Source organism: Chrysemys picta, chromosome 4, assembly GCF_011386835.1.
Source record: "Chrysemys picta bellii isolate R12L10 chromosome 4, ASM1138683v2, whole genome shotgun sequence".
NCBI lineage: Eukaryota > Metazoa > Chordata > Testudines > Emydidae > Chrysemys > Chrysemys picta.
In genome coordinates, this window is record NC_088794.1 from 43,116,084 (window position 1) to 43,138,274 (window position 22,191).

A 22,191-nucleotide genomic window follows, 5' to 3' on the forward strand; every position below is an offset into this window, starting at 1 on the left:
CGAATCAGCAGCCCCGGAAGTGACGCTGGACGCCAGGCAGGAGGAACGGGAGACGGGGACGCGCATGTGTGTGTGTGTGTGTGTGAGGGGGGGGGCGACCTCACAGCCCTGCGCGCCGCGCTCTGACCGCCCTGACAGTCAGAAGCACGGCTGCCGGGTTCGCCCCCTGCCCAGGGGTGGGGGAGGTTGGGCCCCTCTGCCCCGGTAAGGGGCAAACCTGGCAGCGGCGCTTCTGACTGTCAGGGCAGTCAGAACGCGGCACGCGGGGCTGTGAGGTTGGGCCTCCCGGGCAGGGGGTGAACCCGAAAATCGCCCCCCACCGCTTGCCCACGGGCCACACAGTTGGCCCACGCGGGCCGCATGCAGCTCGCGGGCCGCGTGTTATGCAGGCCTGACCTAGGACCTTAGGGAAACATTTACCTAAAGTAAGTGAGTGCATTTGTCACTGGTGTGCCTTCATTTTCTCCTTTCTTTCTTTCTTTCTTTCTTTCTTTCTTTCTTTCTTTCTTTCTTTCTTTCTTTCTTTCTTTCTATTTCACTTGGGGTGCCACTATTTTGCTAAGTATCATACATAGAGAGTAACAGTCATGCTTGTAAGCTGTTTGCGGTGGGGACTATATTTTTGTTCTGTATTTGTACAGTGCCTTGCACAATGATGTCCAGCTTCAGAATTAGGGTTTGTATGCACCACAGTAATACAAATAGTAAATAACAATGCTTGTGGATCTATCTCCCTCATACATACACACACATATTTTCTCAGCTTGCTAAGAGCGCATATACCAATCATTGTTGCAGGGACTGAGCAGCATTTTCCCAAGAATTACTCCTCTCAGGTGCACTGTGGTGACATATGAAACAGACTGGCAGTCTTTTTTTCTGCCTCCCCTCTGACTGCTCCCTGTCCTTGGCCCTTTCTGGCTTGCAGTCTGTTTCTCACTCAAACCAAGTATCCATCTTTCTCCTCCAGGCTCTCCTACTCACACTCCAGTAACCTATCCCTCGGTCCTACTTCCCTATTATAACAACTCCTCAAGGTTCACTCCATTAACTCCCTCAGATTCCCTCCCACCCAGCATCCATATCTTCTCCCCCATCTCCTGGTTCCATCAGTTATTGCTGCATTGCATTTGGAGCCCCAAAGTCTTCTAATTACCACTCCTAAAGAGTACAGGGAATAAGAGCCCGACTTCCCTCGCACTTGTTGCTACTGTTCAGAAGCCATAGGAGGTAAATTAGTGACATGTCATTCATGGAGGTGAAAATACCTTAAGTCACCTGTGACGTTCCAGCCACCACACTTAAAACTCACTTAAAATCGCTACCAGTATCTCAAAGCAATCAGCTGTGCACAGATCCTGCTCGACTACACCACTGTGATGGGTTGGATCACAGAAACCCCCTTGGGAGCTGCCACCAGATGTGCAAAGACTACCTCTGCTCCTGTTTTCCCTGTCAGCTCAAAACTCCAGCACCCTGTCTTGCTGAGCCGGACATTCCACTCTGGCTCCAGACACAGACCCAGGGTCTGAATCACTTGTCCCAAAGCTGCAAGTTTACCTGAAAACAGCTTACAGAAGTGTGCTTGTCTTTAGCACTCAGATGCCCAACTCCCAATGGGGTCTAAACCCAAATAAATCCGTTTTACCCTGTATAAAGCTTATGCAGGGCAAACTCATAAATTGTTCACCCTCTATAACACCGATAGAGAGAGATGCACAGCTGTTTGCTCCCCCCGGTATTAATACATACTCTGAGTAAATTACTAAATAGAAAGTGGTTTTATTAAATACAGACAGTAGGATTTAAGTGGTTCCAAGTAGTAACAGAAAGAACAAAGTAAGTCACCAAGTAAAATAAAATAAAATGTGCAAATCTATGTCTAAATCAAACTAAATACAGATAATCTCACCCTTAGAGATGCTTCAGTAAGTTTGTCTCAGACTGGACACCTTCCAGGCCTGGGCACAATTCTTTCCCCTGGTACAGCTCTTGTTGCAGCTCAGGTGATAGCTAGGGGATTCTTCATGATGGCTCCTCTCCCCACTTGTTCTCTTCCACCCCTGTCATAACTATAAAGGGAAGGGTAACAGCTGTCCTGTGTACAGTACTATAAAATCCCTCCTGGCCAGAGACTCCAAAATCCTTTTCCCTGTAAAGAGTTAAGAAGCTCAGGTAACCTGGCTGGCATCTGACCCAAAGGACCAATAAGGGGACAAGATACTTTCAAATCTTGGTGAGGGGAAGGCTTTTGTTTGTGCTCTTTGTTTGGGAAGTTGTTCGTTCTTGGGACTGAGAGGGACCAGATGTCAATCCAGGTTCTCCAAATCTTTCTGAACAAGTCTCTCATATTTCAAACTTGTAAATAAACAGCCAGGCAAGGCGTGTTAGTTTATCTTTGTTTTCTCAACTTGTAAATGTACCTTTTACTAGAGTGTTTATCTCTGTTTGCTGTACGTTGAACCTAAGGCTAGAGGGGGGTCCTCTGAGCTCTTTAAGTTTGATTACCCTGTAAAGTTATTTTTCCATCCTGATTTTACAGAGAGGATTTTTACCTTTTTCTTTAATTAAAAGCCTTCTTTTTAAGAACCTGATTGATTTTTCCTTGTTTTAAGATCCAAGGGGGTTGGATCTTGATCCACCAGGGAATTGGTGAAGGTCTCTCAAAGCTACCCAGGGAAGGAAATTAGCTTTGGGATGGTGGCAGCGGACCAGACCTAAGCTGGTAGTTAAGCTTAGAAGTTTTCACGCAGGCCCCCACATTTGTACCCTAAAGTTCAAAGTGGGGAAGCAGCCTTGACATGGTGGCAGAGCAGTGGGATCATTTTAAACCAAAAGCCAGTAAGATTTTTTTTTTTCTCCTTTCTAGCTGCTTGGAAAGCAGAGCTGAAGGTAGATGCATATCTTCTCTCTCCTTGCCTGAAGACAGAGGTGTTAAGTTTTTTTTTTTAACAAGGGTCTTTGTTAAAGAGAAGGGTTCAATCAATGAGCAAACAGCTGGTAAAAGGAATTTACAAGCTGAATTGTTTTTTTTTCTTTCTACTCGGGGATAGCTAGTTAGAAAGTCTCTGTTACCTCAGCAGCAGCCTGAGCTGAGTGCATCCCAGTTTCAGTCAACTGCAGAGGGGTGTGGCCCAGCACAAGAAAACAGGAAAATGACTACCAAAGAAGTAGCTAACAAAATAGAACTGGCCAGACTAGAAGCAGAAGAAAATGAGAAAAAACATCAGAGACTGCTTCAATTAAAAAAACTCGAGAAAGAAGCTGATGAGAGATCTATGGAGCAGAGAGAAAAAGAGATGGAGCATGAACTGGAATTAGCACGGGCTAGGCCGGATACAACAGCCAATCCTAACAACCCCTCTCCAGGTACCACTTCCCATCCCAGAAAATTCCGCACTTACAAGGCAGGCGATGATACTGAGGCCTTCTTAGAAAAATTTGAAAGGGCCTGCCTTGGATACAGCATCACTACAGACCAGTACATGGTAGAGCTGAGACCGCAGCTCAGTGGACCCTTAGCAGAGGTGGCGGTTGAAATGCCTAAGGAAAACATGAACAGTTATGAACTTTTTAAAAACAAGGCCAGAATCAGAATGGGGCTAACACCTGAGCATGCCCGTCAGCGGTTCAGCGCCCTAAGGTGGAAACCCGATGTGTCATTTACCCGACATACCTACCACATTGGGAAAAATTGGGATGCCTGGATATCAGGAGCAAATGTTAAATCTACGGAAAAGTTGCCCTTCCTAATGCAAATGGAGCAGTTTTTAGAGGGTGTTCCTGAGGAAATAGAAAGGTACATCCTAGATGGGAAGCCCAAAACTGTAACCGAGGCGGGGGAGATTGGAGCCAAATGGGTGGAGGTGGCAGAAAAGAAAAAAACTAGTAGCAGTTGGAGCGAATATCAGAAGGGGCAACCCGAAACCAAACCTTACCACCGGGAACAACCCAAGGCCCCACCCACATCCCAAGGGAAACCCCAGACGCCTTCTCACCCCACCACACCAGTCTCGACCAACCAACATCGCCCCGGTGATACCTTAGCAGGGCGATGTTTTAAATGTAATGAACTGGGACATATAAAGGCTCACTGCCCCAAGAACCCCAACTGATTACAGTTCATTACACCCCAATCACACCAAAGATCCCCAGACCCAGATGCCTCTCTCATACCTTCGGAGCGAAGGGAAACCTTGAGAGTGGGTGGAAAGAAGGTTATCGCTTGGAAGGACACTGGGGCACAAGTGTCAACTATCCACCAATCCCTAGTGGACCCCAAACTCATCAACCCGGAGGCTCCAGTGACAATTCAACCCTTCGTGTCACAGTCTGTAACCTTGCCTACAGCCAAGTTGCATGTCCAGTACAAGGGCTGGTCAGGAATGTGGACTTTTGCAGTCTATGATAATTATCCCATCCCCATGCTGCTGGGGGAAGACTTGGCCAACCATGTGAAGCTAGCCAAGAGGGTGGGAATAGTCACCCGCAGCCAGGCTAAGCAAGCTTGCACCCCCATTCCTGTTCCTGAGCCGTCCACCAGTGCCCCGTCTGTGTTACCAAACAAAGGTGGTGGAACCGGATCCCCTGCCAACGACTGCAACAGACGTAGTGGATCCAATCCCAGAGACCCAGCCAAAGCCAGTCCCAGAACCGGAACTGGCAACGCGACCAGCAACAGAACCATTGCCAGCACTGAGTCCAGTGCTTGCAAACCCGTCTACCACTCCAACGCCAGAGGGCATCAACGAGCCTGAACTGGCGGAAGCAGCAGATAACCCTACCCAAGAGGCTCAGCCAGAGCCTGAAATACCACATAGTGCACCAGCAGACAGCGGTTCACAGTCAATGGAAACAGCCCCAGCACCTGCATCGCTTCCAGAGGGACCAAGCCCCAGTCCACAGTCCAAGGAGGAACTGATGTCTCCAGCATCAAGGGAACAGTTCCCGGCCGAGCAGGAAGCAGATGACAGCCTTCAGAAAGCTTGGGCGGCGGCGCGGAGCACCGCACCGCCTCTCAGCTCTTCTAACCGATCCCGGTTTGTTATAGAACAAGGACTTTTATACAAGGAGACTCTTTCTGGTGGGCACCAGGAAGACTGGCATCCTCAAAGACAGTTGGTAGTTCCCACTAAGTATCGGGTGAAGCTCTTGAGCTTAGCCCATGATCATCCCAGTGGCCATTCTGGGGTGAACAGAACCAAACACCGGTTGGGGAAGTCTTTCCACTGGGAGGGAATGGGCAAGGACGTTGCTAATTATGTCCGGTCTTGTGAGGTGTGCCAACGAGTGGGAAAGCCCCAAGACCAGGTTAAAGCCCCTCTCCAGCCACTACCCATAATTGAAGTCCCATTTCAGCGAGTAGCTGTAGATATTCTGGGTCCTTTCCCAAAAAAGACCCCCAGAGGAAAGCAGTACATACTGACTTTCATGGATTTTGCTACCCGATGGCCGGAAGCAGTACCCTTAAGCAACACCAGGGCTAAAAGTGTGTGCCAGGCATTAGCAGACATTTTTGCCAGGGTAGGTTGGCCCTCCGACATCCTTACAGATTCGGGAACTAATTTCCTGGCAGGGACCATGAAAAACCTGTGGGAAGCTCATGGGATGAATCACTTGGTTGCTACCCCTTATCACCATCAAACCAATGGCCTGGTGGAGAGGTTTAATGGAACTTTAGGGGCCATGATACGTAAATTCGTAAATGAACACTCCAATGATTGGGACCTAGTGTTGCAGCAGTTGCTTTTCGCCTACAGGGCTGTACCACATCCCAGTTTAGGGTTTTCACCATTTGAACTTGTGTATGGCCGCGAGGTTAAGGGGCCATTACAGTCGGTGAAGCAGCAATGGGAGGGGTTTACACCTTCTCCAGGAACTAACATTCTAGACTTTGTAAGCAACCTACAAAGCACCCTCCGACACTCTTTAGCCCTTGCTAAAGAAAACCTAAAGAATGCTCAGGAAGAGCAAAAGGCCTGGTATGATAAACATTCTAGAGAATGGTCCTTCAAAGTAGGAGACCAAGTCATGGTCTTAAAGGCGCTCCAGGCCCATAAAATGGAGGCGTCGTGGGAAGGACCATTCACGGTCCAGGAGTGCCTAGGAGCTGTTAACTATCTCATAGCCTCCCCTATCTCCAACATAAAGCCTAAGGTATACCATGTTAATTCTCTTAAGCCCTTTTATTCCAGAGAATTAAACGTTTGCCAGTTTACAGCCCAGGAAACAGATGACGCGGAGTGGCCTGAAGGTGTCTACTATGAAGGAAAAAGGGATGGTGGCGTGGGAGAGGTGAACCTCTCCGTGACACTTGGACATCTGTAGCGACAGCAGATCAAGGAGCTGTGCACAAGCTTTGCACCAATTTTCTCAGCCACTCCAGGACGGACCGAACGGGCATACCACTCCATTGACACAGGTAATGCTCACCCAATTAGAACCCCACCCTACCGGGAGTCACCTCATGCCCAAACTGCTATACAAAGGGAGATCCAGGACATGCTACAGATGGGTGTAATCTGCCCCTCTAATAGTGCATGGGCATCTCCAGTGGTTCTAGTTCCCAAACCAGATGGGGAAATATACTTTTGCGTGGACTACCGTAAGCTAAATGCTGTAACTCGTCCTGACAACTATCCAATGCCACGCACAGATGAGCTATTGGAGAAATTGGGACATGCCCAATTCATCTTTACTTTAGACTTAACCAAAGGGTACTGGCAAGTACCACTAGATGAACCCGCTAAGGAAAGGTCAGCCTTCGTCACCCAGGCAGGGGTGTATGAATTCAATGTACTCCCTTTCGGGTTGCGAAATGCACCCGCCACCTTCCAAAGACTTGTAGATGGTCTCCTAGCGGGATTGGGAGAATCTGCAGTTGCCTACCTCGATGATGTGGCCATTTTTTCTGATTCATGGACAGAACATCTGGAGCACCTGGAAAAAGTCTTCGAGCGCATCCAGCAGGCAGGACTAACTGTTAAAGCTAAAAAGTGTCAAATAGGCCAAAACAGAGTGACTTACCTGGGGCACCAGGTGGGTCAAGGAACTATAAGTCCCCTATAGGCCAAAGTGGATGCTATCCAAAAGTGGCCAGTTCCAAAGTCAAAGAAACAGGTCCAATCCTTCTTAGGCCAGATATTATAGGTGATTTGTACCACACTACAGCCAAATTGCCGCCCCGCTGACAGACCTAACCAGAAAGAAACAGCCAAATGCAGTTCAGTGGACTGATGAGCGTCAAAAGGCCTTTCACCAGCTTAAGGCGTCACTCATGTCTGACCCTGTGCTAAGGGCCACAGACTTTGACAAACCGTTCCTAGTAACCACAGGTGCGTCCGAGCGGGGCGTAGGAGCAGTTTTAATGCAGGAAGGACCGGATCAATAATTCCATCCTGTCGTGTTTCTCAGCAAGAAACTGTCTGAGAGGGAAAGCCACTGGTCAATCAGTGAAAAGGAATGCTACGCCATTGTGTATGCGCTGGAAAAGCTACGCCCATATGTTTGGGGACGGCGTTTCCAACTACAAACATGCTGCGCTACAGTGGCTTCATACTGCCAAGGGGAATAACAAAAAACTTCTTCGGTGGAGTTTAGCTCTCCAAGATTTTGATTTTGAAATACAACACATTTCAGGGGCTTCTAACAAAGTGGCTGATGCACTCTCCCGGGAAACTTTCCCAGAATCAACCGGTTAAAAATTGTTCTTGGAATGTGGAACATATTGTTAGTTTTTATATAATCAGTAGTATGTCTAAAGGTGCATGTGTCTTATTAACTCTGTCTTCTCCTAGAGCTCCAGGAAGAAATCACAGCCAGTGTGGAACCGGCTGTTCCCCACTATCTGTGATTTGGGGGGGCATGTCATAACTATAAAGGGAAGGGTAACACTCTCCTGTGTACAGTACTATAAAATCCCTCCTGGCCAGAGACTCCAAAATCCTTTTCCCTGTAAAGGGTTAAGAAGCTCAGGTAACCTGGCTGGCATCTGACCAAAGGACCAATAAGGGGACAAGATACTTTCAAATCTTGGTGGGGGGGAAGGCTTTTGTTTGTGCTCTTTGTTTGGGAAGTTGTTCGCTCTTGGGACTGAGAGAGACCAGACATCAATCCAGGTTCTCCAAATCTTTCTGAACAAGTCTCTCCTATTTCAAACTTGTAAGTAAATAGCCAGGCAAGGCGTGTTAGTTTTCCTTTGTTTTCTCAACTTGTAAATGTACCTTTTACTAGAGTGTTTATCTCTGTTTGCTGTACGTTGAACCTAAGGCTAGAGGGGGGTCCTCTGAGCTCTTTAAGTTTGATTACCCTGTAAAGTTATTTTTCCATCCTGATTTTACAGAGAGGATTTTTACCTTTTTCTTTAATTAAAAGCCTTCTTTTTAAGAACCTGATTGATTTTTCCTTGTTTTTAGATCCAAGGGGGTTGGATCTTGATCCACCAGGAGTTGGTGGGAGGAAGGAGGGGGGATGGTTAATTTCTCCTTGTTTTAAGATCCAAGAGGTTTGGATCTGTATTCACCAGGGAATTGGTGAAGGTCTCTCAAGGCTACCCAGGGAAGGAAATTAGTTTTGGGATGGTGGCAGCGGACCAGGCCTAAGCTGATAGTTAAGCTTAGTTTTCATGCAGGCCCCCACATTTGTACCCTAAAGTTCAAAGTGGGGAAGCAGCCTTGACAACCCCTTTATATATCTTTTGCATAAGGCGGGAACCCTTTGTCCCTCTGGGTTTCCACCCCCCCCCCTCACTGGAAAAGCACCAGGTTAAAGATGGATTCCAGTTCAGGTGAAATGATCACATGTCACTGTAAGACTTCATTACTCACTTGCCAGCACACACATATACAGGAAGACTCACAGGTAAATACAGCCATCTGCAGACAATGGGAGTCATCAAGATTCCAAACCCTCCTTAATGGCCCACACTTTACATAATTACAATAGGCCCTCAGAGTTAAGTTTTATATTTCTAGTTTTAGATACAAGAGTGGTACATTTCTACAAATAGGATGATCACACTCAGTAGATTATGAGCTTTGTAATGATACCTTACAAGAGACCTTTTGCATGAAGCATGTCCCAGTTACATTATATTCACTTATATTTTTATAAAACCATATAGACTGCACAACGTCACATCACCATGACTGGATGGTATTCATCTAAGTAGTTCTCCCCATTTAGTTTCTCTTTTTCCTGGAAGCAGAGGTTCCTCTTTTCTGGGATTGTCTTAATCTAGAGGGACTGTCTTGATAAATTTTAATGAAACTGAAATTTTACCTCCGACACAGTAGATCTCTAGACAGGTAAATGCACAGCCATCTCTGTGGCTCCTACCCTCCTACATTAATACTAACAGTAATCCTCCACTGTGATTTTTTTTCATGTTACTAGAAAATTGCACCAGTTTAACTAAAGGAAAGATTTAAAACTGATTCAGTTAAACTGATGCAAATGAATGTGTTGACACTTTTATTTCAGTTTTTAAGCCATGTTTATCTTGGTTTAGCTTCATTACTTAAGGAATCCGTTTTTACTAAACCAAAATAAGCCACTCTTAAACTGAAAGTGCTCACAGAGTTTGCATTGGTTTAACTACATTTATGTAAAAACATATTAAAGTTAAACAAGGAAAATTTCTTGGTGAATACAAAGAAGCAAATTTTCAAAAATGCCTAAGTGACTGAGGAGCCTAAATCCCATTTTCCAAAGTGACTTAGACATATTTAGAAGTCTAAATCCCATGGACAGTCACATTGGAAAATGGGATATAAACTTCTCAGTCACCTGTGTAAAATTTTCAAAATTGCCTAAGCCTGTGCTTCAGATTCCACTCTGCTCCCCCAATTCCCTCCCAGAAGTGAAGCAGAATCAAAGAAAAGCAGGAGTGGCTGATAGATGAGCATTCTGCAGTGTAGACAGAGTAGAAGGTTCAGCAGATCTAGTGTTTTGTAGTACATTGGATAGAACAGCATCCAGGTAGACCTGGATAGAGATACGAGGTCAGAGTTAAAGTTGTTTGTAGAAACTTAATTCCGAATGTCATGGCTTTCAAATTTTTGCTTTTTGTTTTATAATACAATGTTAGGATGACGTTCTTTTGAATTAACTTGCAATCTTAATGGAGATTTTTTTTTTATTGTCTGGGAATGTAAAATAATCTCTTTTGTAAATGGTCCACTAACTCTAATCATATTTTAATATAATTAAAATTTTTACCTTTTTAATCACATTATCCCACAGTAGAATAGTGATACTGTAATAATAAAACCACACTAGCTTTAACTTTCCAAAAGTTTTGTAGAGTTATAGCTGCACCTTGACTCCTGTAAATGTTAATGGAATTTCCAGTGCCTTGAAAATGTAGTAGAATTGTATCTTTTTCACTTTTTATATTGAACATTTACAACAGTCAGTTTGTGTTGGTTAGCCTGAGGACTTGTTTCCTTATAAAAAAAACTTCTTACCAAAAAGATCATGTTGTCTCATGTGATTCCAAAAAAACCCATAGCTGTGATTGTTTATCTCGACAACAGTAGCATCATTAAGGAATGGAATTGCAAAATGTTGCAATTTATTGTTTTTTTTTTAAGAAAAGTACAAAGAAATGAGAAATATTGTTGTACTCTAAAATTAACCCAAAGCTCAGATTAACTTTCTTTTAAATTGTGGCTTGCTGTGATATGCAGTGCAGGTTTTTTGTAAAATAGTAAGATCCACGTGGCTTTTTGTATTGTTAGTTGTATAGGAACAATGATGTCCTGGTACTATTTTAATAATGGGCTCTCACAAATGACCTGCAATAAACCCAGTCTAAGGTGTGTGTACTTGCAGGAAGGCTGAGGAAAGGGATTTCTAAATTAAAGAGCCACAAGTCATCAGGACTTGTATTCATCCAAGGCAGGGGTGGTCAACCTGTGGCTCCGGAGCCACATGCAGCTCTTCAGAAGTTAATATGCGGCTCCTTGTGTAGGCACCGACTGGCAGGGGCAGCTCTATGTTTTTTGCCATCCCAAGCACGGCAGTCAGGCGGCCTTCGGCAGCCTGCTTGCAGGCGGTCCGCGGATTTGGCAACGTTTCTGCGGGTGATCTGCTGATCCCGTGGCTTCGGCGTACCTGCCGCCGAATTGCAACTGAAATCGCGGGACCAGCGGACCTCTCGCAGGCATGCTGCCGAAGGCCGCCTGACTGCCACCCTCACAGTGACCAGCAGGCTGCCCCCCGCGGCTTGCCGCCTCAGGCACATGCTTGCTGCACTGGTGCCTGGAGCCGCCCTGCCGACTGGAGCTACAGGTGCCAACTTTCCAATGTGTTGGGGGGTGCTCACTGCTTAACCCCTGGCTCTGCCACAGGCTCTGCCCCCACTCCACCCCTTCCCGCCCTCTCCCCTGAGCCTGCCGTGCCCTCGTTCCTCCCCCCACAACCTCCTGCACACCGCAAAACAGCTGACTGGGAGGTGCGGGAGGGAGGGCTACCCGTGGGCAGGAGGCGCTGTGGGTAGGGAGCTGATGAGGGGCTGCTGACATATTACTGTGGCTCTTTGGCAGTGTACATTGGTAAATTCTGGCTCCTTCTCAGGCTCAGGTTGGCCATCCCTGATCCAAGGCTTCTGGAGTAACATAAGAATTAAGTGATTGATCCTCTAACAAAAATATGGACTTTTTCATTAAAATCAGTTAGGAGTGAAGGATGGCAAATTTTTTACCTCTCTTTGTAGAGGTGTTTTAAGTAATTCTGGTACACCTCTACCCCGATATAATGCGACCCGATATAACACGAATTCAGATATAACGCAGTAAAGCAGCGCTTTGGGGGGGTGGGGCTGTGCACTCCAGTGGATCAAAGCAAGTTCAATATAACGCAGTTTCACCTATAATGCGGTAAGATTTTTCAGCTCCCGAGGACAGCGTTATATCGAGGTAGAGGTGTATAGGCTTTTACCAGTGAGTCTTATGTCTACACCAGGAAAGCTGGTAAATTATAATTAAAAGCAGAATTATGAAACTCCTGTTAGATGCATAAGATAGGGACAAAAGACCATTTCTGTGTAAAGAAAAATTATGCTTCTCCAATCTGTTAGAATTCTTTGAGTGGGTAAACAAAATAGGGGATAAAAATGGTCTGGATGACATTTATTTGGACTTTCCAAAAGCCTTTCACAAGGTTGTTATGAGGCTGTTATGGAAACTGAGTAGTCCTGAAGTGATGAGTAGAAGTTCAGTCATGGCATGGGGGTAAAAACTGTTCACAAGTCAAAAAAACAGAGTAAGAATAGATGGTTGGCTTTCAGCAGAGCCAAAGGTTAATGGTGGGGTGCTGTCAAGTTACGTATTGGAACTGATGTTTAATGTATTTATTGATTATCTTGAAAAACAGATGAACAGTGAGGTGGCAAAATTATTTGATAACTTTTCCCTCAGCCCTCTGTCCGAGTCTTTATATAGTGAGTTCTGCCCTCAGTGTGGGGAGCGTGCCTTCTTTTCTAGTTGGAAAGAGCCCAGTGCATTGTGAGAACTACTGGAAATAAATTACACATAATAATGACCTCAGTGAGGATTGTCTGTCTCTGCCAAGTTTTGAGTTTCAGACTTCAATTATATTTGTTATAGCTCTAGCCTCTGTCTTGAAAGAAGCAGGACTACAGCTTTATTTTAGCTGAATTGAAAAATGTCTAAATAGATTTTTCTCAAACTTTTGGCAGATAAAAGCATAGCAAATTTCAGTTCTAAAGGTGTATGTTTTGAAAAGTTGTAAGTACACCTCTACCCCGATAGAACGCTGTCCTCAGGAGCCAAAAATCTTACTGCGTTATAGGTGAAACCGTGTTCTATCGAACTTGCTTTGATCCGTCTGAGTGCACTGCCCCGCCCCCCCGGAGTGCTGCTTTACCGCGTTCTATCCGAATTCGTGTTCTATCGGGTCGCGTTATATCAGGGTAGAGGTGTATGTGAAAGCAGGGGACTATAATGGAAACTCTTCTGCAAGGTCTCCCTTGCTTTGAAGAGCCTTGTATAGTATCTACATTTTTTGGTAGCTGACGATGTAGAAATGGCATGAGAGAGAGGAATGGGATTGGGACTCAGGATCTCCTGAATTATACTCCTGGCTGCACCACTGACTCATTATGTGGCCTTGGGTGAGTTATTTCACCTTTCTGCTTTAGCTGTAAAATTGGGATGATATATCTCTTTGCATCAAGGCAGTGTTGAGGATTTATTGCACGGCACTGTGCACATTGAAAGCACTATGGAAATGCTAAATACAAAGTGTAGTGTAACTGGACTGGATCAATTGTTAATATGCTAACAGATTAGCCCATAATTCAGAGCATTTAGGAGCAACCAAAGTGGTTTAGGATTTTTATTGTAACTAAAAACATTCTGATCCTCAAAGTAGCTATCCCTCTGGGAAATGGGAATGTTAGCAGAACCTCTCTATAAGAAAGCTTAGCAGTATAGCTGGTCAATATTTTTAATTTGAAACATATTTATAGAGTAAAATAGCTATTTTTTAAAAAAAGGAAATTTTAGCAGAAAATCTTTCTTTTGAAAATTTTCTCTTTTTTTTTTTTTTCCTTGAATAATTTCCGGTGTAGTCTTTTTTTTTTTCCCTTGAACAATTTTGAAAAACCAAAACTCTTGAAATTTTCAGATTTGTTTTAGCTGAAAATATTCTTTTCTGACAAGCTCAATTTAGCAGGGATCACGTCAGACAACCTATAGATATTAACACAAAGGAGAGTGGAAAATATACAATATATGAGTGGAAATGTGAGGAAGATCATTTTTAATTGAAATCTAACTTGCACAGGATATCTGTTCAGTATCTCAGGCTATATATTTTAGTATCATGATGCCAACCAAAAATTCAGGTCTAGTCTCTTTCTGGATTTTTTTTTTCCAGAGGAGAAGGAGAGGAAAAGGTAAGAGCAGTCAAAAAGACAACTATAAAGGGAAAGAGCTGAGAAAGGAGCATCAGTTGAGGAAGGCAGTTATAGCTGTTAACATTTAAAAAGCCCTTTCAAGGACTAAGGAAATAAAAGGTAGAAATGCCCTCCTCTTGAAATGGCTTTTATACTTCTGAACCTGTTTTAAAAGCTTTTCTTAGAACACTTCCCCTCTAAAAACAAAATTGTTTTTATTGTAAACAAGACAGGAAGCACATCAATATAAAGAGTGCTGTCTTCATTACCTTTATTTCTGGACTAGCAGAACATCTTTTTATTTACAGTGCAAAGGAAAGAGGAATTGTTGCCCTAGTTTAAAGCCTGAAGGAAACAAAGACCTGAGAAGTGGTTATATCCTTGAACCTAGTAAGCTACTGGCTTGCTGAAGAATAGGTACATGTTAGACTTTGTCTTTATTACTAAAAAGATGTTTTTTACATCATGACAGCTAACTCTGGACAGCTAGCTAAATGTAAAATCCTAATGGAGACAAGGCATGGGTAGTTTTTACTTCCATGTAGCTAGTGGAGGTCAGCCCTATGCCTCCTAGTTGGATTTACCTCGACTAGATACCTGGAGGTAAAAACTACAGAGCTTTGTCTCCACTGGAATTTTACATTAAGTTGGATTGAGTGGGACACTTAATTCATTGCTGCCCACGAGCTACGAATCTTCTGCCTCTGCCATAATATTATACTTTTGGTAAAAAACCTTTTTTTTGCAGTGAAGACATGGCCCTATACTTCTGCTTCTCTGGTTTCTATTCCTTCCATGTACTTGTATGCAGCCAAGAGCACCAATAAACTTCTGCCAAATTCAATTATTTTGGTGTGAATCTAAGCAATGCCATGGAAGCATCAATATTATCAACATATATTCGTATTCATGTAGAGAAGAAACCTCAGTAGTCCTTCTGTTTTCATCAGCTTGTAGTCAAATTGAGGAAAATCCATGTGATGTGAGGAACAAAATACATATATAGGCAGGGCTGCTTTTACACCTTATGTGCTCCTAGGCACAGCATCTTCAATGCCCCCCTGCCTCTCCATATGGCCCTGTCTGGAGCCCCCCTCCTGCATCTCCCTGTGAGCCTGCCTGGAGCCTCTCCCCTGCATCCCCATGTGGCCCTGTGACCCACCCACCCCAGCAACCTGTGTGGCCCGCTCTGCCTCCTCCAAGAAGGCTACTGTGACTTTTCACTTGAGGAAAAAATGCACCCACCACCTGCCTGCTAGCTGTTTGTGCCACCGCCCGCCAGACGAGTCAGCCTCAGCTAGCTCAGGCTATTCTGGCATCACTGCAGCCTGAGGTGGGCAAAAGCTGAAACTGCAGCACATTTGCTGCAGAAAAAAGAATTCTGTCTCCCTTGGACAAGAATTCCGCGCATACGGCAAACATCACCTAAGGAGAGGGACACGACGTGAGACAAGTGGTGTGTGGAGCTTCTTGGCAGAGTGCGGGACAGCTAAGGAGGCTCCCTCCCTCCCTCCTGAGAACTTCTGAGCCGTGCAGCTAGCAGCAGCAGGGCAGCAAAATAGCCCAAAATACCGCAACTCACAACTGCTAAAAAAAAACAACCTGGCAACTGACAGCTAAAATACCCCAGTTGGGCTAGAAAATTGCATACTTGACATGTGCCTCCTGTGCCTAATTGGAAATCCGGCCCTGTATATAGGCAGAATCCTGTATTGCTTAGAGGAAAATTGGAAACCTAATGGAAATCTGTTTCCATATGTGTTTTCCTAACAACGTGATGGAAGACCACTGCTGAATAATTTGTAAGTGGATGGACAAAGCACTCCTGTAGGGAAAAATCCTGCACTGGCACATAACCTAAGAAGTTTTTCCCCCCCCTTTTCTGATTTCGGTATTTCTGTGAAATTGAAATCATTGGAAGTGGCAAGTACCTGTCTGAGGCTAAAATTTGCCTATTAGAATTTTTATTCCTGTCCAAAAACATTTTACCTAAAAGCCTTGAGCCTGCATTATGATCAGTCTTTACATGACTGCATACTATTTTTTCTACATGAACCCTGCCTCATTCAATGTACATGATGGATGCATCGGGGGATGAGGGGGTCAGAATTAAGGCTTCACAAGCTACCTTATATCCACTATCTCCTAATTTTCAAATGCTTGACTTTGCAACCTAAATAATATTTTTTGACTTAGTTTTGTTGTATGTAGTTGAGGAGACTGAGGGAAATGTGTAGTAGTTGTTATAAATATTATATGCCTCTCAGGTTATCTGTTTGATGTTAACCTGCCTGAATGTCAGGAGTTAAATCAAAGGAGTCTGTAAAGGAGAAAAACCACAGGAAACAAAACAATGGCAAAGATAATCTGGCTTCTTGAAGAAACTATCAAATTGAGGAATACCTGCTGTCTGTCTCCATCCAGTCTAAAATGGTTTACTCTTCCTACAAATAACTTTGTTTCAATCATGTCTAGATGTGTTTGGGAAAAATTTGCCAAGTTTAAGTTCCAAGTTAGAATTTCAGTTTACATTTAGTTTTAACTAAAACTCTTCTTAAGAACGTTAGTTCTTTGAGTGTCTGAAGAAGCTCTTATTTTGTTTTTTGATTTTTTTATAGAGAAACTCCTATTCAATTTCTTAATTGTTACATTTTTTTCTTTTCTGCAGTGAAACATATCTGCTGCTTCAGAACACATAGCCAAAACCTCTAACTTGGGTTAAAGCAACTGGTAGATCCATTTATAGGACTAGTAACAGAGGAAGGTACCAGAACCTTAGGATATGGATTAAGGAATTCTGAAAGACAAAAGACAAAGCCTAAAACCAACTGGTTGCTAGACTTGGAGATGCATAAGCCATCATGAAGGCTTGAAGAAGTAGAGGAGGAGCTCTAGGATCCACATCTTAAGGAACCAGCACTGTTAAATATGTTAGTATGTTGCCATAATTATCTAATTTTCCCTACTTTCCCCTACACCTAGGAAGTCTACTTGGAGAACAGAACATGAGGCTGATAATCATTGTAGCCAGATGATATATATTTTTGTGTTTTCTTATTTTTTAAAAAAGATTACCGTATATATTCGTTCATAAGCTGAATATTTTTGGTAAAAAAGTGACGCATCAAAGAGCGGGGGTCGGCTTATAAACGGGTCTACATCAAAATTTGATGACTTTAAACTCTATGGAATTGAATATCTAATTCATTGTCGTTTTGTTTACCTGAAGCGTCTGCAGGCATGGAGCCCCTCAGCTCCCTGTGCCCGTGGTTTGCTGTTCCCAGCCAATGGGAGCTGCGGGAAGTGGCGTGCTCTTTCCCATTGGCTGGGATCGGTGAACAGCGGCCACAGGGAGCTGAGAGGCTCCATGCCTGCAAACATTGCAACTAAACAAAACGTCCCAACCTGCCAGCAGCTTACCCTGACGGGCCGGTAGCCAAAGTTTTCCAACCCCTGAAATATAGGGTCGGCTTATGAAAGGGTCATACAGTTTTTGCTATTTTTAACCTATCCATTTTGGGTCGTCGGCTTATAAACGAACCGGCTAATGAACGATTATATACGGTATGTCTCTTCTTGGCAATGCTGGTTTGGCCATTTTGTTGCTATAACATCTTCACTCTAAAGTTAGAGAAGTAAAGTTCATTCATTTCTCCTGTTCATGTACTAGGATTATGAAGTAGTAGCAGTATAGCAAATGCAGGCTATGGGGATTTGAGTGACTGTGTAATGAATATTCTAAAATAACAGAAAATTCAATACCGCTTACTTGCCAAGATCTGTTTCTTTGCAGTGGACCCTTTAAAAATCATGCAGTGACATTTGCAGACTATACACATACAGTATTAAATAAACCATACAAGTTCTTGATGACAATGCCTACAAGCAACCCTACGTTAGTATATACCAACTTTGACATTTTAGTCAACAGTCGTCACTGAGATCTCAGCTCAAGCATATGCAGGCACAATGCTTAGCCATTCATATTAGCTTTGAGAATAGGTGTTTCTAGGCACAGTATCAGTCATGGTATTTTCAATTTGCTGAGTCAAGATGTTTTTAATACAGTTTGACATGGTGATGGACATAGAAGAGCAGCATTGTTTAAAAACATAAAAAAATGTTAGGAAGAGGAAATGGCCATCCAGCCCAGCATGCCTATCCCTTCTTGTTGTTTATTTTAATGTTTACTCCTCAGCTTTTTTTAACCATAGCCATTGATTCCCTTCTTCTCCATAAACAAATGCAGGTGTCTCCTGAACTCCTTAATGCCCTTTATTTAACTGGATTTCCTACTATCTTATTCCATATGTTTATTGTATGAAATAATTTGGCCTGAGTTCACGTGCTTTATGACTTGCTTCCTAATTTTTAGGAATGGCCCCTAGTTCTTTTTCTTTCTTATATGCTGATGATGAGAGGAGGAATTCCAAGGCTGACCTGTTTATGGCAGGTCTGACAATGTAACAGTGTTCTGGTATCCCCTCTAGAATATATTTAACGGTTAGGATAGTGATGGTAATTTACAGGAACCACGTGTGTAGGGGTAAATGAAATATTATACTGATTTTTCTGCTAGCCCACGAGAGTGTATTCTTGATTAAAATATTCTAGATGGCTAGATGTTTGCTCTACCTGGTGCCTCTTTTCTAGTTAAAATCATGTTTTTCTTGTAAAGCACTTTTTAAGATCCTAAGTGAGAAGACAAGTATCAGGGGGTAGCCGTGTTAGTCTGTATCTACAAAAACAACAAGGAGTCTGGTGGCACCTTAAAGACTAACAGATTTATTTGGGCATAAGCTTTCGTGGGTAAAAACCTCACTTCTTCGGATGCATCCGAAGGTTAGAGGTTTTTACCCACGGAAGCTTATGCCAAATAAATCTGTTAGTCTTTAAGGTGCCACCAGACTCCTTGTTGTTTAAGTGAGAAGACATAACTTCATTTATTAGGAATCTTTACTGAAAATTGATACTTTTGCTTTGAAAAAAATGTAGGTTTGGCAATAATAATTTTAAGGACTTTATGATCCATAAATAGCATAGTGAACATGTGCAGTGTATTGTTTGCATTCATTTAAGCAGGATACACCTTAATATATGCTTCTAAATGTATCCAGGTGTGGCAATATCAAAGCTGGTACTTACATGCATTTGATTTTACTATTATTCTAGTAAATACAAATGGTTGTGTTTGAGTTTATAATGTGGGAAGAGCGGCAGGTGAGCTTTCTAAATATTAAGATGAAAACCAATTCAGAGGGCATTGCGTAATTTGAATCTTCTACTTGGGTAGTAAATTCATCTAATTGCTGATGCATCAACTGCATTCTGGGATGAATAAATTACAGGAGTCCTAGTAAATTTCAATTAAAGAGAAAGTGAATTATTTCTTTGAAGCAGATAGCTTTTCTGGAGTAAGTGTGTCTGATTTTGTCTAGTTTTAAAAGCTAAACAGTTTTGGTCTTGGATACTATTTGGCAGTGAACCATATGAACATAGTTGTTCAGGTTTGTTGGGTTTCTGTGATGGCAATATCTTCTAAGATCTTGGCGTGATTCCTACTTCTGTTTTTGTATATCTATAACAAGAAAGATTACTAGCCTGTGGCCAAAATACCATGGATTCTGGTCTTGTCAAATCTTATAAACTAAGCAGAGTTGGGCCTGGTCAATACTTGAATGGGAGGCCTCAAAGGTAAAAGAGTCCATAAACATTTTTGTTGGTTTTTGCACTTGCATTTTAATCTCGTTTTCTCCGGGACTGCACTTCTCCTCTTACCTTTTTATTTATATTTTTTATCTTATTTTTCTCACTATTTAAAACAAAATTGAGGCAGGGATTTTAATTGAATATAATATGACAATTGTCAATGAAGGTTATAGAAAAAGTGCATAATATCATATTTTGTTACTATTAAATAGTATTATCCAGTGTTGTGATCATATGAAAAGCAGGGTAATTCCCACATACAGAGTTGTGCAACCATTAACTACATTCCCTAATTTATGTACAGTAGAACCTCAGAGTTACGAACTGATTGGTCAGCCACACACCTCATTTGGAACCAGAAATACTTAGGGTTGCCTATTTTCTAATCGCACAAACCTTAACATCCTTGTCCCGTCGCTTGCCCCACCCCTTCTCAGAGGCCCCCCTACTCACTCCATCCCCCCTCCCTCCATCACTCGCTTTCTCTGGGCTGGGGCAGGGGTTGGGGTACGGAGGGCTCTGGCTGGGGTGCAGGCTCCAGAGTGGGGCCAGAAAAAAGGGGTTCAGGGTGTGGGCTCTGGGCAGGGGGTTGGGGTGTGGGAGGGGGTGAGGGCTCTGGCTGGGGGTATGGACTCTGGGGTGGGTCTGTGGATGAGAGGTTTGGGGTGCAAGTGAGGGCTCTGAGCTGGGACCGAGGGGTTCAGAGTGCAGGAGGGGGCTTAGGGCTGGGGCAGGGGGTTGGGGTGTGGGAGGTAGTTTGGGGTGCAAACTTTGGGAGGGAGTTTGGGTGTGGGAGGGGGCTCAGGGCTGGGCAGGGAGTTGGGGTGCAGGAGGGGGTGCGGGCTGCGGGAGGGAGTTTGGGTGCAGGAGAGGGCTCAGGGCTGGGGTTGTGGTGTGGGAGGGTGCGGGCTCCAGCTGTGTGGCACTTACCTTGCGCAGCTCCCAGAAATGGCCAGCATGTCCTAGGCTCAGGGTGGCTCTGTGCGCTGCCCCTGCCTGCAGGCACCACCCCCGCAGATCCGATTGGCGGGGTCAATGGAAGCTGTGGAGCCAGCGCTGGGGGCAGGGCATGAGGGCAGAATGCGGAGACCCCCTGGCCGTCCCTGCGCCTAGGAGCTGGACATGCCAGCTGCTTCCAGGAGCCGCACAGAGCCAGGGCAGGCAGGGAACCTGCCTCAGTCCTGCTGTGCCACCAACTGGACTTTCGGCCTATTAAAATCTCCTGGATTGCTTTTAATAGTCACTGGGAGATTGAGGCCGATTCCGGAGGGTTGGCAACCCAGTGTAGCAGAGACAAAAGCAAATACAGTACAGTACTGTGTTAAAAGTAAACTACTAAAAAATAAAGGGAAAGTTTAAAAAAAAAAAGATTTGACAAGATAAGGAAACTGTGCTTGTTTCATTTAAATTAAGATGGTTAAAAGCAGTATTTTTGTTCTGCATAGTAAAGCTTCAAAGCTGTATTAAGTCAACGTTCAGTTGTAAACTTTTGAAAGAACCACCCATAATGCTTTGTCTAGAGTTATTAACATTTCTGAGTTATGAACAACCTCCATTTCGAGGTGTTCATAACTCTGAGGTTCTACTGTATTGAAATTCTCCAACTGAATGTTTGTTTAAAGCAACTTTTACATATAATATATAAAATTGTTCAATTTAAATGTTTGAACACTTCAAAAATATCTAAAGAACAATCTGGTGGCTCAGTGTATTTTGACAGTAGAATAAAAACACCTCCTTTGTCTTGCTAGCCAAGACCATGAGAGATTACAGAAGTCTTTGCTCTTGCTTCTCTTCTGTTACTTTGGTTGCCTTTTTTAAGAACACTGGAACTTTTCATAGGCCAATCTGGGACGATGAATCCACTCATGGTCCCTTGCAGCTTCCTGAAAAGATACTTGAATATGACTGAAAAGATAAGCTGATGGAAGGATGTAATGTTATGAAAATTTGGCATTTTGTGATTTGAGCTTCACTGCAGGTCACTCTTAAGCTAACAGATATTATACAGAAGACAAGCATTTGTTGATGATGCCTACAATTGTCAGTAGATGACATCCCTTCATAACGAAGCATGCAAACTTAACTTAGCATGGGTCACGACTAAGATGATCTTCTTACCCAGAAATTCAGCAAATGACATTTCTTCTGTATTAGTCTAAACCTATATTTGGTTGTTCAAAAACTGTTCAAAACTGGCATCCCACCCTGTGAGAAAGCATAATGCTACTCTGACAGATGGGGCGAGAACCAATGTATGCATCAAGGGGTTAGATTTCTCTCCGGTATTGTTGAAATACCAGTACAGGCAAAGCTTCTGTATCTGCGGCTCACATGTTTCTTGGCAACGACCAAAGTTCCTGCTAAATATTTTGGCACAGTACTCACGGAAGCTCAGTGAATTTTCATGGCTTCCATGAGGTTTCCACACTATGGGAGCCCATATATAATTTCTGCTAACCATGGCCCTATGAATATCAACAGAAGAGGGAATATATTTTGCAAATTGTTCTTTCTTAATAATAGATTTAAAAACTCTTAAAATGCAATCATAGCTTTCA

At 43.5% G+C, this 22,191-nt stretch overlaps 1 long non-coding RNA gene across 1 annotated transcript in view; it reads right to left on the minus strand.

The window, feature by feature from the left end:
• Positions 1-18,824: 18,824 nt before the first annotated feature.
• The window catches only part of LOC101932719 (uncharacterized), a 35,419-nt gene continuing 32,052 nt past the window's right edge, over positions 18,825-22,191 (minus strand). The window contains exon 3 of the long non-coding RNA XR_002888359.3: positions 18,825-21,516. This is a non-coding gene — a long non-coding RNA (uncharacterized LOC101932719). The remainder of the gene's footprint in view (positions 21,517-22,191) is intronic.